This window comes from Mixophyes fleayi, chromosome 6, assembly GCF_038048845.1.
Source record: "Mixophyes fleayi isolate aMixFle1 chromosome 6, aMixFle1.hap1, whole genome shotgun sequence".
In the NCBI taxonomy this organism is placed as follows: Eukaryota; Metazoa; Chordata; class Amphibia; order Anura; family Limnodynastidae; genus Mixophyes; species Mixophyes fleayi.
In genome coordinates, this window is record NC_134407.1 from 30,539,304 (window position 1) to 30,556,726 (window position 17,423).

Genomic DNA, 17,423 nt, shown 5'->3' on the forward strand with positions numbered 1-17,423 from the left:
GTTATCATTTATTTAGCACTCTCGACAAAATGACAGCTAGAATATGATTGGTTGCTATAGGCAACATCTGCTCAGCTCTTCTCAACAGAGGATGCAACATTTGTCACCCCTACATAAAAATTAAGATACAGTTCCTGTAAAAATAGGTGTATGATGGCATAACAACATTTTGCACTTTCCAAATTACCTTAACTGTTTTTATTTTTGTTGCAGTGGTTTAAATATGTCAGTAATTATTTTCTTTATAGCAGTGATGTCTTTTTGTACCCCTACTAAAACATCACTGTCATTTCAGTTTGAGGTTTCTTGGGGGATAAAAAAAAAACCCTGTGCAATTTTTCTTATATTTTTTTTCAGGCAGTTTCTGAACAAAGAAATATAATCAAAGACGAGATCAGCCTGACATAGAAAACTGCTCTATTTTATATCACAAGTGGCCCTGCTGTTACAGCTACATTTTATATTACAAGTGTCTCATTTTTAAATTACAAGCCTGCCCTTGCAATACAGGTGTTCCATTGTATATTGCAGGTCTGCTGCATTTACAAGCTCCCCATCTTATATCACAGGTGAAAGCTTTTTACAATACACCGATATCCTTTCCCCTCAACACACTACCAGGAGTATAATTTTCTATGAATTCAGCCTGCTGAACATGATGTATCCTGTCCCAAGCCTAAATCATTGAGCAGTGTGAATAAAACATATCCCACACCTGCAGGGCACTAAGCTTTTTATCTAGAGCATGCATATATACTAGAGAAAGCAAGCAAGCAAGCCGGCTAAATATCATATGGCCAATAAGAAAGCCATAGGGATTGACCAATAGGAAGGTCCTGATTTCTCCAATCACGCATTGCAATACATCACAACTCCAGCTGAACTGATTAACAGCTTCAATTGCCCTGGTAAAATCCAGGAGCTGAGTGTTCGCAGCGTTGCAGACACTTTACTATCTATGAGCCTGTAAGGAGCAGAGGAGATTATGCATTCGCTGGAGAAAGGGTCTCCAAGCGATCTGGCTGCTGTTGGTTTATTATTACACCCAGATCTTCCTTGGTCATTCTCTGTATATACACTATTCTCCTACATTGGTCACTGGGACTGATTAATTAATCATGATATGGCTGCTGTTAATACATTTATTTGGAGCAGACTGTGCCACAGGCTTCACAAGTAACGCAGTGGGTGAGGATTGTGACTGAGATCCAAACACTTTCTGAGGCTCCTGAACCGCTGTCAGATTTCTGCTATCTCTGGAAAAGCTGGGGGCACTTTGTTCAGCACAGACCTGCTCACTGTATATGGACCTGTCAGAGGTACTGTACTCATTACACCCATAGCAGATATTGATCCTATGTATTACTCCTTGTATTGTACTGTTTTTTTGTTCCCTTTTTTTAATGATTTTTCAAGAAACTGTTCTTGGGAAGAATTTACAGTGTTTAGAAGTATCTAGCAAACAACTGTTTCTGCCGTGATCTGTTTAATTTGTTAACATAACGTAGGAAGACCATGAAGTTTGGGAGCAGTGAGACCAGGATGAAATCTTCCTCTAGGGTCCTGGTTCGGAGTTCTGTAGCATAAGAAAGGGGTTAATGGGCTGATGCCTGATTGTGTAGATGTTGTACTGTGTGACCTGCTTGTAGTACATCGCAATCATGTGTGTGGAGTGATTCATATCTCTATCACTCACCAATTGCCTCTTATTATAAGATACATTTCAATAAGTGAGCTAGTGGTTTACCTTACATTGATAAACTTCAGCCCAAACCGGTGCACTTGTGGAGGTTGGTTATTATTGCTAGAGACTAAACTAGTCCGCCCTTTAGAGCATTGACAGTGATGGAGAGATTAGCAATGACAGGAACACTATTAAGAGCGCTTAAAACACTCAAGAATAAAAATGCAAATTATATCAATTACACTGTTCTTTTCTCGGGTGTTATGTATATTAGTAGGATTGAAACTTAATACACTTATATGTATATTTTTTGTTTACTATAGCCATCTGCTCTTTGTTTTGATTTTATATATATATATATATATATATATATATATATATATATATATATATATATTACAGTATGGGGGTGGTTTAGAGTTGGATGCAACTGCATGTTGTAATTGTGTGTGTAATGTAAATTATCTCCCTGCGCATGTGAACAACTTGCACAGTATTTTGAATTGTGCGTATCTATCTCATAAGCAAACTTGAGCAGAGTGAGGCAGATCAGAAGCGTTCACGTGCAAGTGCAGTGTAGTAGAGCCAGGAGGCATATAAATTGGGCATGCTACTTTTGAAATTTGGCATATTTTTGGGTTTCCAAAATAACTTAACAAGCACAAATTCTGTGCCAATATAAGACTGTTTTTGAGCTGATGATTGAAGTATATTTGTTTCTTGTACAAATGTATGCTAGGTTTGAGTTTGTATGTAACTTAAAATACAGAGGAAACCTAAGTGTGCACATGCTTATTTGCAAGCAGGCAACTTTTATATTACCTCTGTCATCCCCCATATGCACAGCCTGTAACTTCATTAAACGTCATCATCTATTTATATAGCGCTACTAATTCCGCAGCGCTGTACAGAGAAGTAGCTCACATCAGTCCCTGCCTCTTTGGAGCTTACAGTCTAAATTCCCTAACATACATAAAGGTGCACACAGACTAAGGTCCATTTAATAGCAGCTAATTAACCTATTATTATGTGTTTGGAGTGTAGGAGGAAACCCACACAAACACTGGGAGAGCTCATGACCCCAGTTCTGTGAAGCAGAAGTGCTAACCAGTAAGCCACTGTGGTATTATCTGTACATTATTATATTAAACATGTCCTTTTGATTTCCATTGATTTTCTCCATATATAGTCAACTGTAATGATTTCTCAGAAATATGTATGACCATATGTGTGAAACAGATAAAGACCTATTCATATCCTGCTGAATATGGTCCATTAAATTCCAGTCAGTCCTAAGTATTTTGTGCTATATGTACATATAGAAGCTATATGTCTCCTGTATGTCTCACTTACTTACACACCTAAAGGAAACTGCCCGGTTTGACATATTTAGTTTAATGTAGTGAAACAGGCACCTTTCTCTGACTTCTCAGTTTTTTCATTATGTATCATAAATTGGAGCCGAGATATTTTTCCTTCTCAGTAGTAAACTGAAATATCTGTCTCTTGCATTATGGAATAAAAGCTGGTCAGTACAACAGGGCATCTTTTGTATATTAAAGTAACACAAAGCAGATATGGCAATTTTACTGTAATATACTTATTACTCATTCTTTTTCAGCCAATTCCTTGTTGACCTATATATATTTTTTTAAGATATTGTTACTGTACGAGTGACAATGGTGTACTCCCAATTCAGCAAGGTGCAAAATTATGTTAACATCCACAATGTAAATGACATAACACTATTTGAAATAAGTGACACAATCCCATTGTCCTATGTTGTGTTCCGAGGAAGTGTAATTATGATGTTATGAAAATCATATTCCATGCATGACTGTTAGGCAGTGTGTTCAAGTTCCCATGCGATTTTAAATGAACATTATCGCTTAGATTACAAACAGTCTTAGAGAATATTTATTTCACATGTTTGTAATATGTAATTTTATGCAAGAATTCAAGTCCAAGTAATTTTTGTAACAATGTTACACACGCCTTCTTTCTCCTTGTACAGAAATCAGGTCTCACTTTGTGATATCTCTTGCTCCCTTCACTCTATGGGTCAGCCATGGACTATGTAAGCTACAGAATATACTAGAGATGCACAGCCTGTGGGTACAGTCCACAAGCCAGTATCTGCTTCTGGGTCTCCTGATGGATATGCAATATTATATTGGTAGTGCCTTTTTTGGGGATTTAAGAACAATGGTACTCTAATACTAGTGATGCTTGTATAGTCAACCCTATCAAAAAAACTTAAAATAATACTATTTGATATTGTTTGGCTGCAGCACTGTGAAATGAAATTATGATTACATAGGTGCAAACCCATCAATACAACTCTAAAAAAAATTGACTTGTGAATATAATTTGACCTTTTGAAAAAATCTAGAACAAGTTTGCAACACTTATGTTTAAGTATAAACTATGCACCATTGTGATGGTAAAGTCACCCTTTATAAGAGAATATGTTGTAGTATTCATTTATGCATAATTAAAAACCCATCTTTGGTACTGGTGATTCAGTGCGCTATACAGGGAAGCCAATCTTATCCTGTGGAGGTGTCTATGCAATGGTTTCCATGTCTATGACGGTCATGCAGAAATATTAGAAGGAAGGACTGTCGCAACCTTTGTTTATGTATCCTTTGTTTTTCTGGATCAGCTGTTGAGATTGCAGTACAAATAAAGGTTGAGTACATCCTGAATACTGTTTTATTAAGTCAACACAAGGTACAGAATAATGTGTTTTTCCTACTGGTTCCAGGTGTGGAACTTGCTGACTACTGAACCAGTTCAGTAGAAAACTAATTTCAATCAAAGCGGTCTGTTAGCAATTGCATTTAGCTTTGACACTGGTTTTCTCCTGTTTTCTGGAGCGTTAAAACCGACATTGTAAATTCCAAGAGCTTGTTCATTTATAGCTACAATAGAGGCAAGAGACAGGTGACCTGTAGTCCTCCAGAGTTGCAAAACAAGTTCCTATTATGCACTTCTCACCTGGGACTTGTAGCTCCATAACAGTTGAACTGTCACAGGTGGCTTAACTTGATATATGCATACTTGTCTAGTCTCCCAGAACATTGGAGAGAGTACCAAAGTTTGGGGAGTCCTCCCAGACTCCCTGAAGAGGGGGTCACCCCTCTGTGTGTGTGTGTGTGTGTGTGTATATATATGTATATATATATGTGTATATGTGTATATATATATATATATATATATATATATATATATATATATATATATATATTTGTCTTTCAATGACTATTAAATAAAAAACAAAAACTATTTTCACCCTCAAAGTTACACTGAACACTTTATTTATTTTTTTCTGTGAAAATCTCTTCTAAATCTATCTTTTCGCTGCCATTACAAGAGACATTGGGGCATTTTTGACACCATCATTTTCCTTCCTATTGGCAATGATAAGGAATGAAAGATTTTGAGCATTTATGAAGTGTTCTGCCAGATGCCACGATAGACAGCTGTCCTGGCGAACACCTCTATTGGCACTATCGCAAAGTGGCCACCTTTGCAATAGTGACCGGAGGGTAGAGCAGGTAAAATGTGATGAGGAATCCAAAGATCCCTCTACTGCAATGCTCTCCCCATAGGTTTCAATGGTGTTAGCCATCGGGCACAAGTTCTGAAAATCATTGATTATTGTTAGCCAATTTTCAGGGGATTAGGAGCTTGTTACATAAACCCCACTGACTGTAAATTAAAAGTAAGAGGAAAAATTAAAAATGGTAACCATTAAAAAAAAGTGTGGGTGGGTTAGTAGATTTGTAAGTATAACTTAAGTAGTAAGTATAACTTTATGGTGACAAGTCCATTCTAGCAGTTAAATTAATTTTATTTAGTTTGCGCAAAGTCAAAAGTGAAATGTTTGGGGAACATGACAGTGATTCTACTATGAAAGTACAATAGAATATTATGACTTTCTAACTTGCCCCACTGACTTTGCCTTTTGTTAGCAAAATAAATTATTTACAGTAGTTGCATTCATCCCAGTACAGATTTGTAGCTGTGCAACCTTAACTTGATCGTGTAAAAAAAAAAAAAATCTAACATCTAAAGTATATTAACTATTGTTACCAATATTCAGAACCAGTTATGAAATCTTCTGCACACAAAAAATGTGGCATTACCCATAATGGCAACTTATCAGACATTTGTGTTACCTGCTCTTTGGGAAAATGAAAGTTCAAATTTGATTGCCATGGACCTCGTGTTTCTTCTGCAGGTTTTGACAAATATCCCCATAGTTTTCCATGGCAAAGTATAATCTTCATTAAGTCTAATACTTCCTCTTCTTTTTCGCAGCCTTTCATGTTACTCCAGGCATATTTGAATTTCACACATTTGCATGCTATTTTAAGTTTTAATTGCATTGCAAATTTGTGTAATGATCATTCAGTAAGGAATTGCGATAGAACAAATGTAAAAGTCCAATTTCCTTGTAATCTCATCACCTGTAAGTGAATAATAATTGTTTTAAAAATATTACTGATTTGTTTAACTGTATGAAGCCCTCACTACAATACAGTGGGGATATTATTTAATAGTGTGGTGAAGGAATAATAATGTTCTTTGACCCATAGCGGCCAATCCAATGGGTTTACATTTATCTGAACTATCTTGGTCTGATGAAAGCTCATATCTGGTTTCCTCCGGGTGCTCCGGTTTCCTCCCACACTCCAAAAAAACATACTGGTAGGTTAATTGGCTGCTAACAAATTGACACTAGTTTCTGTGTCTGTCTGTGTGTGTGTTAGGGAATTTAGACTGTAAGCCTCAATGGGGTAGGGACTAATGTGAGTGAGTTCTCTGTACAGCGCTGCGTAATTAGTGGCGCTATATAAATAAATGGTAATGATAATAATCTGGTTGCTAGTATGAGTTACAGAACACCATTGTAGCAGGTTACTAAGCCATGCGCATGTCCAAATTGCAAAGATTTGGTTGTGAGTTTATTGATCAAACATCCACAGAGAGAATTTCATACTTCAACGTCTAAAGACAACCAATGTACTCTTTCAGACCAATGGTCTTTATACAATGACCTTATTTTGTATTGGAAATTAGTGCATAGTTATAATCACAGGTGCCTACTCTCCCGTAACGTCTGAGGCGGAAGGCTCCTGAATGTCTAGGAGTTCTCCCGGGAGACAAGGGCACCCTTCCACAGCCAATAGCATCATCCCGGGCCTGCTCCCAATGTATTATGCTGCAAATCGTGGCATTGAGCAGCAGGGACAGGGCCGTGATGAAGGAATTCACCCCAACACTCGACAACACCATCTCCCCTCCAGGAAGTACACACTTCCTAGTGAAGTCGATCAAGGGATGACTGGCAAATTTTATCCCAGGGGTCGGGACTTAACTCGGCAACCTTTTGGGAACATTTGAAAGGAAAAAGGCAGGTGATCAGTGACCCAGTCCAAGGTAACCCACTATGGGACCGGACCGGTGCCATAGATGCCCACCCAGATGCCTACCAGCCCAGCCTGCCCCAGAGATGGGAAGGAGGGGGGGGGGTGGCTCCATAATGTAATTATTCACAAATTGTCATAATGGCCTCTGTAGTTGTAGTTCACCTCCCCTTCGGAGGAGACAAAAAAATGTTGCCAAGTATGGTTCTCAAATTAATGTGATTCTGCTCATGTACATATTTGGAAAGCATGTTAAATACCTGCATATGTAATGACAAGCCTTCCTGTAGGACACAGTTTCTGGGTCTGCCATCCCAATTGATGATCTCGTGCTATCTTTGGCTATTGCAGTAAAATCTCTACCCATTAATCCTGTAGTGCCTGATTCATAAGGAGTCTAAAGTTGAGTTTCCCCTAACAAAGTACTGTAAAGCTGTAAGAAAGGAATTCTGCAAAGCTTTGGTGACCGTTTGTGCCTCATACAGTAGAATTGTTGTCTGCTTTACTTTGTAAAACTCCTTCTCTTGCCCATTTTAAACTTTATTGTCGCTGCTGCCCTTTTCCATGCATCTGTACTCGTGACTGCAGCTGGAATGGATCCGATCTTAGAGATCATTGATATCTGTGGGAAGCTGTATCCACTGATATTGTTTCATTTGCTGGCAGGTTTAAGTGCTGCTTGTACTATTTCTGGTCCAGCCACAGCATCAAACAAGTGTCATTCAGTGCAGGCAATGCGGTTCCCATAGAGATCAATGATCTTATTATCTAGTTCGCTCGAGCTACAGTAATAGCAGCTGAATACCGGCAAATTGGACTACACGGAAGCTGCAGTTAAATTTTAAGTGAGTAAATATACTAAGACTATTTAGACACTCTTAAATAAATTGGTAAAATGTGTATACTGTGTATTTGCATGCTATTCTGTAGATGTTTATAAATGTGTGCAATTGACATATTTTTAAACCTGCATCTGTGACAAAACAGGACGTTTATCTTATTCAAGCCGAACACATCTCAAATACATATTAAAGCTTCTTATCTCTGTGTTTACAAGGTGCTCACTTTGAGCTAAATGTAAGTTTAACTGAAATGATCAAGAAACATTAAAATCGGTTTGGGGTTTTGTTTTTTTACATCCTTTTACATGGCCTTAACTTGTTTTTAGAAAGTCTACATAAACACAGAATGTTAATGTAAGTGTGTACGCAGCCAACGTTTTGAACGCTTGAGAATAGTTTTAGAAATTGTACTATACTAAAAAAAGTAGCTGTAAAGCCAATGAATAGACTGAACATTGTATCATTGTAGCTGAAAGAAAAAAGGTCAGTATCTTTATCCATCATGAAATGCCTATGCTTCTGTCACAAAGCTCGTACCATGTGGGTGCTAAGGGGCGAGGTAGGTGGTAGTCATTTAACAAGGCACAGATTCACATGATGGTCGTATCTGTAGTGCATGCGGTAGCTTTGAGGAGGTCCTAGGCAGTGTCCCTCCCACCTTGGGCGTTGCTCCCCTGCTACTCAACTTATGCAGGAGATGAGAGCGGCATCCTCCGCTCCTCGGCGGGAATGTGGTGCTTTCCTGTGACATCATAGCCAAGAACCATACACTCTGCCGCCCACTGCTCCTCCATGACCAATGAGCAGTTTCACAGGTAATAAGCTGCCGGATGCTTCAACTCCATGTCTGCTGGTGGTGTTCAAAGTGGGGGAAGCATTAAAAGCAAAAGTAGAGGGGAAAAAAACAAACTTGGATGGGTAGCATTATGTGACTCATTCAGTGTTTTAAGCACCACTTAACAATTGGCTCTCTAGGCAACTGCCTACAATGCCCAATGGTAGCTTCAGTCTTGCATGTTTGCTGCAACATTGGATTCAAACTTGGACCCTAACTTCATGATGTGGTGTTTTTTAATTATTTTTATTTACTGTTTGCATTACACTTTTTTGTATGCCCTTTTATGTCATCTGTTTTATCAGTTTCATGACTGCCACCTTTCTTACCTGTTTGAGGACAGATTGCTTGCTTCTGTTTGTTTCTGACATGCACTCATAGGGCATGAGTCATTAAGGAGAGCAAAGCATAAAAAGAAGTAACTTTGCACCTGGGCAAAACAATCTTGCATTGGAGGGGGAGGTAAATTTAAAATGTGAGGACAGATTGATAGTTGGGGTAAGGCATGTCCTAGATCATATTTAAATTTCAGTGTAAAAATAAAACTATCCAGTATTTGTGTGCTAGATGAAAAACAGCCTAGTATTTAACTTGTGTGGAAAGCAATAAACTAATTTGAATCCCTTGCATTGTATCATGGTTTGTCCCGGAGAACATTTACTCCTTTTTTTTTTTTTTTTTTCCCCCACTGGCCAAGTTTTAAGAGTAGTTAAATGACAGTTATTCCCTGGAATCTGTCTCTATATGTGACTGCTTTACCATGGACTTAGTGGGAGGAGTTTTAAGTCTTCATCTTTGGTTCCAATCAGGGCCGGATTAACCATAGGGCTAACTGGGCTACAGCCCAGGGGCCTATGGCATCCAGGGGGCCCTTGAAAGTGCTCAGCAGCAGTATTGATCGGTCGGGGGCGGGGGCGCCCCCGGCGCTATCAGTGCTGCTGAGCACTTTCCCTGCAGTCCTTCTCCGGCGCGCTGTAGTCTCCTTACTGAGCAGATCTCGTGAGTGTCACTCTCACGAGATCTCCTCAGTAAAGAGAGCACAGCGCGCCGGAGAAGGAGGTAAGTGCCGGGGGGGAGGCGCGCGGGCAGCTCGGATCACTGGGGGGGGCGCAATCAGCTCCAATCACGGGGGGGGGGGGCCCTCACGGGGGAATAGAGGCCCCCTTAGCCCAGGGGCCTCCATTCCCTTAATCTGGCCCTGGTTCCAATACAAATTCTTGTGTGCATATATCATCAGACATGATTGAATTTGTTATAGTACCAATGTTCTGTTTAAACAGTTGGTGTCTGTGTACTGCACAAATTAGAGTGCGTTTTTAACACCACTTTAACATTTTCTTTTTTTCTTGGTTTATTCTCCATAATAAAGAACTAACACCATGCTTGTTGTTCTACAAAGGACATATGTAGAAAATATGTCCTGTTTAAAATAAATGTGCTTTGCTTTTACATTTGCTGAGAACAGATGGAACTTCTTCTAAGCTCATTTACAAGTAAGTTTAACACATTCAGGTTTTAAAAGTTCTTGTGTATATTGATTTTAGAACGGTGTCTGATAAAATACTGCATTGGAATTAGGAAGGGTATTATACTTGTTTATTTGTATAGTGCCACTGTCAGGCGAGATCCCCGCACATCTACGAGGTGTCGGGGATGGTCGTCTCCCTGCTGCACTCTGCGCGACCTGTTGCCTAGCAGCAGGACGCTCATTTTTAGCCCAACAACGGGTGTATGAGCAGTTACAGCGCGTTCCATTCCTAGGCAACAGAACGCTATTCTCTCCTCTCCCCGGTGGTCAGATGTTTCCTGACTGCCGATTCCAATGGCACCAATCACAAACCCTCATATACTATATAAGGGAGGCTCTGGCACTACTACTTATGCTCCAGCACTCCAGTCTGTTTATCAGAACTCTGACTCCCTGGCTTCTGATTCGGCTTTGTCTGACCCTTCATCTGGATTCTCATTTGGACTGATTGGATTTCCTGGTTTGACCTCTGACTACGGTTTTGTCTCCTCCTTTGGTACCGCATTGTCTGCACAGCCTGACTTCGGGTTGTACGACCAAACCTCTTCACCAGCTACTTCTCTGGTGGCTATCCCAGAGGGCCGCAACCTGCGCGTCTTCTGCGGAAAACTGTAAACTCCCTTGTGGGGGTCCCTGGCAAAGATCTGAGGCGCATTTAGACTCCTCATTTCCTTGTATAGCAGCATCAATATCGGCAAGTAGACTTCAGTTCAAGAATATTTGTGACAGCCACCAATTGCGTAGTGCTGTACATAGAATATTTGTGATTAACTTCAGTCCCCGCTCCACTGGAGCCTACAGTATCCATTCCCTGAAGCTGGGTACATATCTACGCAATTATCAAACAGGTCAGTCTTCAATAGACTTCCATTTGGTCCGATATTACAAGAGTGTGTACGCTCCCACGGTCATGTTTTATCGTCCCAAAACACATCACATTGTTTGGTTTTTTTTAAACTTCCTAAAAATTCCAATCAACAATGGAACAATGTCAGGCAAGTTTGGGAATGTGTACGCATTTGTAAAAAACATTTATGAAAATATTACTAATACATGTATCCAGCTAGTTAACTTGTGTCAGACTACCTGGCAGAGAAAACGAATTACCTTGGTAACTCTTCAGCTTTCTGCATCCTGTTTAAGTGTCAAGTAGCTATGCTGCGCCAGGTCTTCTCTGGAAACCACGTTGAAAGTATGCAGTCACGGGCTACAAAACATTCTAGTCCGATCATTGAGAGAGAGAGGCAAGTGGTCAGTACTAATGACAAACAATAATGGTAAAAAAACAACAACCATACTAGTAGCTTAATTGACTGCTATTAAATTGACCTTAGTGTGTGTGTTAGGGAATTTAGATTGTAAGCCCCAATAGAGCAGGGACTGATGTGAGCGAGTTCTCTGCGCAGCACTGCGGGATTGGTGCTATATAAATAGCCGATGATGGTGGTAATAAGTTTCAAGTGGTCAACAACAGATGATATTGTCCCTACATCTCCAGTCTCATCTCTACCTACACTACTAACTGCCCCCTCCGGTCTGCCTGTGACCGCCGCCTCACCACTTCACTCATCACTTCCTCTCACTCCCATCTTCAGGACTTTGCCCGGGCTGCTCCCCTGTTGTGGAACGATCTTCCACATTCTATGAGGGTAGCATCTACTCTCAAAGGCTTCAAGCGTGCCCTTTATTCAAGTCTATCAGCCCTCCTCCTAATGCCGGTGTCCTCGCTCTCTCCCAGTTAGTACCACCCTATTTGTGTCTTCCCCTTTCCTTTAGGTTGTTAGCTCTCAGGAGCAGGACCCTCTTTCCTTGTGTGCTCCTTCTACTATTCCATCACCCTCTGTACCTCTTGGCCGGCTTCGAAAGCCCTGTTTTCTTTAGCTTCGGCCTACTTCTCGCTGATTTCTACCATCCCTTTCACTAACTGTCCCAGAAATAATTTGATGTACTTTACTTTGTTACCTGTGTTTGTATATATTTTTGTTGTGTCTTGGGTCTCTGTTTTCTGTATATGTAATGTACGGCGCTGCGGACCCTTTGTGGCACCTTATAAGTTAAAGATAACAATAATATTGTCTCTATAACTACTTATGGACTCATACATGAGCATAAGTAGTGTCAAACTTCCTAGCAGAATATTCAACAAACTTAAACCTGTTTTTATCTTTCTGAAATAAAACGGGTGTAAATAAATTATTTTATTGGGTTTAGTACCCACTTGACATCATTGTTTGGCAGACAGGAGCCCCGTTCACGACCATCCCTATGTGTGTTAAGTGATCTTTGCCAGAGGATTTAAATATCTGCTCTGATGCCCAGTAGGGGAATGTTATTATGGATTGAAGCCATTAGATATGACATTGACCATGCTGGTACTCAAGTGGAGAAATCGTACTGATTTACACATTGACTAGGACAGCAGCAAGCTAGCCTGAGCCTCTGGGTGTCAGTGAGCACCATGCGGAGCAGAGGAAAGACTGAGTACCTGAGGACTGCGTTGTTCACCTGACCATTGAGAGAACATGTAACCAAGTACTGAGGGCGAGAGGCCAGATAACCCCCAAAGCAAATGTAAGCTCTGAAGTAAATCACTATCCACTTTTTTTTTTTTTGATAGTGAAGTGCTGGAGTAGTAGTAGTTCCATTGAGATATTGTCTGGCGCCAACTCTTCTAGCAATCGTGTTATGTACTGCGCTACTACACCTGTGTCAGCTACTGAACTGGTTATTAAACTTGAGCTAAAGTAAGAGAGAGCATGAGGTATACCACCACTCCAGTGTAATGCAACATTATTTTTCATAAAATATCCCCACTACACTTTTTCGTTCTCATCTCCAAAAACCACCTAAAACAAACAGCCAAAAAAAACCTGAAACCCTCCCCTGAGTAAAATCATCACTAAATAGTTTCAAAACTCCTGAGCTCTTATTTAATCATTACATTTTTTTTAATGCCATGCTGCATATCGACTAGCTGTCAGAACATCTGTTTCAGAAAATAAAACATTTTCCATGTCTTAGTAGTTTAGATAACCTCTTGTAACTCGGGCAACCTGTGCTTTACTGTGGGGTTTTATTTTTTTTATTTTTTTAATCTAGGATACGTTGGTGTCCTGATAGACCACATTAAGGCAGCCTGCATGCCGTGCAATGCCTTCTGTGCTCTTCTAGGGCATTTAGAAGTTCAGCATTTGACGTGTTCAGTCGAGAATGAAGCAAGAGAAAAGCCTTATTATTTTCATACTCCGCTGAATCCTCACGCTATCTCTAGCATTGTAGATCGACAGTGAATCCTAGTAGTAAAACACACAGCAAAGCAACCACCAAATGTTTTCTAGATCTTAATGTACACTTCTGTAGTAGCGTGCATATTTTTTTTTTATTGTTTGTGTGTGGGTGGGATTATATTAATTTCGTTACAGTTTTTGAAACTAATTAGAAGGTAAATGATTAAGTGCAATATTGAACTATGCGTGCAACCTATCTAATCTGTTTTATTTTACAGAAGAACAAATGAGAATTATTTTATGAAAGAGAACACCTTACAGATTCTTCCATTATTGTTGATGGAAAATGAAGTGTGATACTCTAAGGAATAACTGCTCTGCTTCTATAATGAAGCCGATTCCTTTAATCAAGTGAAAACCAATGGGGATAACAGAAGAGCGAAAATGGCTTATTTTGCCTGTAGGGAGACAATCAGATTAATGCTGGCATCCACAAATAATAAATGCTGAAGAAGGATTTTTTTTTTATTTATTTTTTTTTCTTTGTCATGTGGAAAAACATGTATAGTTGTCAGCCAACCTATTACACCTTCCTTTGAGTTTTAAGCAGAAGTGTGTTTGTTTTTAGTTGTTTGACTAGTCAGAGGACCTATAGATGTCTTCAGAGGGGGCACATAGATGGGCAGGAGAGAGGGTGAGGATCAATCTGTGCCCAATCGGATCATTGGAACGTTACCTGCAGTACTGAGTATTTTGGATGTGCCCACTCCCGATTCCATGTGTAGGAAAGTGGAACGAGCTAGGCCAACATGTACCCAATGTCAGTGTATATAAAGGGTAAGAAGGTGAAACCAGATTCAATCATTGAATACTGTATTTTGATTATGCAGCATTTGCAGTTGAGAATGACATTTGGCCACACCAACGCAGTATACTTGCCTACTAACTCCTCTCCAGGATCTCCGTGAGTGGTAATCGGGTGGCTATTGCGGTGGGGGGCATTGCACCACTGGGGTGGGGCCAAAATGACACATTTCGCCACAAATTGCATCAGAAAATCCTCCCCCCCCTACTCCAGTTCACTAGAAAGTGGGTTTGACGCAGGTGGGGGGGGGTGGCCTGTTCTTTCCTGGAGTTCGGGAGAGCTGCCCAAAATTTTGGAGTCTCTCAGAGAACTAGGCAGGTATGAGCTACAGCAAAGATATAGAGAAAAAGGTTTCCCTCAGTTTGGATGCACTGTTAGGTTTTTAATAAGTATTCAGTTTTATTAAACATTTAAAACAAGAAAATGAGCGAAATGTATAAGAAGAATTGATGTGTGTATTATATGTGAGCTGTGAGTACAGTTTACTTTTAACAGTAAAGCAAATTTCATCATTCCCATTTGGGGTATCTGAATACGGTCAGGTCGTAAGATATATTGTACTTAGAGACAAAGTTCCCATAATGTAATCTCTAGGTTCAATATAGTGTTGTCACAACCCAAATGTGACTAACATCAATGAATATTCAGCAATGACTTCTCAGCTAATCAGACGGTTAATTTTACCATATGTGATAAAAAATTAACACACAAATTGTAATTCTCAAATCTGTTTTTCTTGCACTTTTTTTTTTTTTATTGATTCTTCTTTAAATCATTTTACTCATTTTCTTGTTTTAAATGTTTAAGAAATTAATAAAACTGCATACTTATTAAAAATAAATTTGGAAAATCTAACAGTGCACCAAATCTGAGGGAAACCTTTTTCTCTTTGTTTTGGTAACATTTGTCTCTCTGGAAGCACCACCTGATTCTATCTATCTAGTGGTGTATTTGATAAATTAGGTTCTGTTTGGTGCTGTTCTAAGTGTGAGCTACAGTAGGTATTTATCACAGCGGATCAGTTCTCCAGCGCTGGTTAGTGTAACACAACACATCAGCTGTGGAGAACCCCATGTCGATTTGGTGGAGGAACCCTGGGAGATCTTTGCAAAGTTCCGCTTTATATAGGACGTAACCGTGGATTTATAAGACTTATTTATTACTTGCATAACTGTTATTCTTTTACATTCCAGTGTAGGACAACCTAATCCTACATATCTCCTTCTAGTCGGCACATGTTATTTGTACACTAAACATGAAGCTATATGTGCAAGCAGAAACCACTACACAACCACACGGAGTAATGATGTGATGCTCTCGTCAAAATGATGTGGGAAGATTGTGGTGTGAAACACACTTCCTATATTACATAAAGATGCGTTGTCCTGGGTAGAGGATATGCATTGATATATTTTCACTAATGACAACATACAGGGATTTGAGGCTGCGTGATTGATTACAATTATAAATAATCATAATGATTGTTTGATCTTTGTCATTTATTGTCTACACTAAACAATATGCTGACAATAAGATGAAAGGAATCTGTTTGGTTGATCGAACCTATAGATATGCAAGTTTCTAATTGAGTTACACGAATATACATTTCATTATCCAAGCTTCCCCTTATTGAATGTCTCGCTGCTGTGCTGTATATTGTGAGGTTTTGTTTTTTCACAGGTATCTCTGTTTTAATTGTCTAGGTGCTTCTTTACCGTGTGTGTGTGTGTGCTATAAACACTGTATGCAGTGGAACTTGTGTAGTAAAATGAGAGTATAATTAGCCTTTTTTTTTTCCTTTAAACTTTTATATTTTATAACAGCAGACAGTAACAACACAGGTCATTGAATATGTTAATTATGATTGACAAGAAATGCAAGGAAGGAACATACTATGTATGCCCTGTTTGTCATTCAACAACAGTATAGAAGTCTGGTGAGTGCTAGATGTTCATGGCCCAGCATTGTCATTACTGGGGGAATCTGTAAAGCCAAAATAGAGAGACCGTGTAGAGATGGGGACACCAGAGATAATTTGCTTTTTTGTGTTATTGGAGTGTGTGTGTGGAGTTGTGTGGCTTTGGTTTTTACTGTGTTTTCTTGTTTTGCTTGTTTTAAATGTAGTGTAGTTTTGTCATGCTCCTCTGGTCTGGGTGTTACATGTCCAGAGTGGTTTGATAAAACCTTGTCCCAAAAAGTATTAAGTCACCTATTGAATATACACAGTGAGGGCAGAAATTGTTTAGGCTAAACCAATGCATGGTCATGGCCCCACTGCCTGTTATAGTGTTCTGTCCCAGTACTGCTGCCTGCTCCTGTTCTGTCCCAGTACTGCTGCCTGCTCCTGTTCTGTCCCAGTACTGCTGCCTGCTCCTGTTCTTGTTTGGTGTTGAAACCTTAGATTGATTTACCCGTGTATGACCTCTTCTATCCCTGGACCCTGAACCATTGTGTGTGACCCTGATCTTTTGCCTGTACCCGGACTCCGAACCTTTGCCTATGTCCCTGTCCCAGCTGGTACCTGACGTCTCCACCTGTGATCTGTCCAGTCCGTAGATCTCTGGCCTATCCCTACTCCGTGTATTACCTCCTGTACCTGTGCGCTGCCGTGTGAACATACACTCAGTGTAGTACAAGTTTAAGTCCTGGGGGCATCCGAGTACCTGTGAGCACAACCAGTCACTACGGGAAAGACGGCTGCTATAGGTGAAGACCTCTTCTGCTAAGTTCTACAAGTTTATGCCTCTCTGGTTGCCATAACAAATATATTATTAAATGGAATATAAAATTATATATGTACATGCATTTTTCAGCCACGCTGCTTTTATCAGAATAGTACATACTGGCGTTACCTTGCATAATTCATCCCTCAAATAAAACCTGTTCCTCGGGTAAACATCTCAACAACCTGCTACATTAACATTTCCCCACTTCAGTCAATCACATTAATCTCATTCCTTGTCCAATTTCTTTGCTGACCAACTATGCCTTTTCTGCCCAAAGGCAC

The 17,423-nt window shown here is 39.8% G+C and overlaps 1 protein-coding gene across 1 annotated transcript in view; it reads left to right on the forward strand.

The window, feature by feature from the left end:
* The first annotated feature begins 836 nt into the window (after positions 1-836).
* LOC142160222 (heparan sulfate glucosamine 3-O-sulfotransferase 1-like) overlaps positions 837-17,423 on the forward strand; it is a 112,142-nt gene continuing 95,555 nt past the window's right edge. The window contains exon 1 of the mRNA XM_075215163.1: positions 837-1,319. The gene's annotated coding sequence lies outside the window, so the exon portion shown is untranslated. The remainder of the gene's footprint in view (positions 1,320-17,423) is intronic.